This window comes from Bos javanicus, chromosome 6 (genome assembly GCF_032452875.1).
Source record: "Bos javanicus breed banteng chromosome 6, ARS-OSU_banteng_1.0, whole genome shotgun sequence".
NCBI classification, from domain to species: domain Eukaryota; kingdom Metazoa; phylum Chordata; class Mammalia; order Artiodactyla; family Bovidae; genus Bos; species Bos javanicus.
In genome coordinates, this window is record NC_083873.1 from 110438984 (window position 1) to 110439333 (window position 350).

Sequence of the window (350 nt, forward strand, 5' to 3'; positions counted from 1 at the left end):
TGATGGTCTGTCGTCCTTAAGGAGTGATGTTTGGGTTGACTCTTGATGGGTTGAAACAGACATTGTGGTGAGTAGTAGCAGGCACACAGTTGGGAAGGCAGGGTGCACACGGAGAACAGCCAGTCCTTCTGCAGTGGGGATGGAGCTGGTAGAAGGAGACACGCACAGAGCAAGGCTGAGGTTAGAAAAGTGGACCAGATCCAATCACGCTGACTCTGGTTGATGATGCAGTTCACCAGTTTCATTGATTGACATTCTCCCTTGCTCCCAAAAGGATTTGAGGTGGTTTAAAGTATGGTAACAACAAAGAGCAAAAATTCAGATTGGCTTAAATAATAAAGGGGTGTATT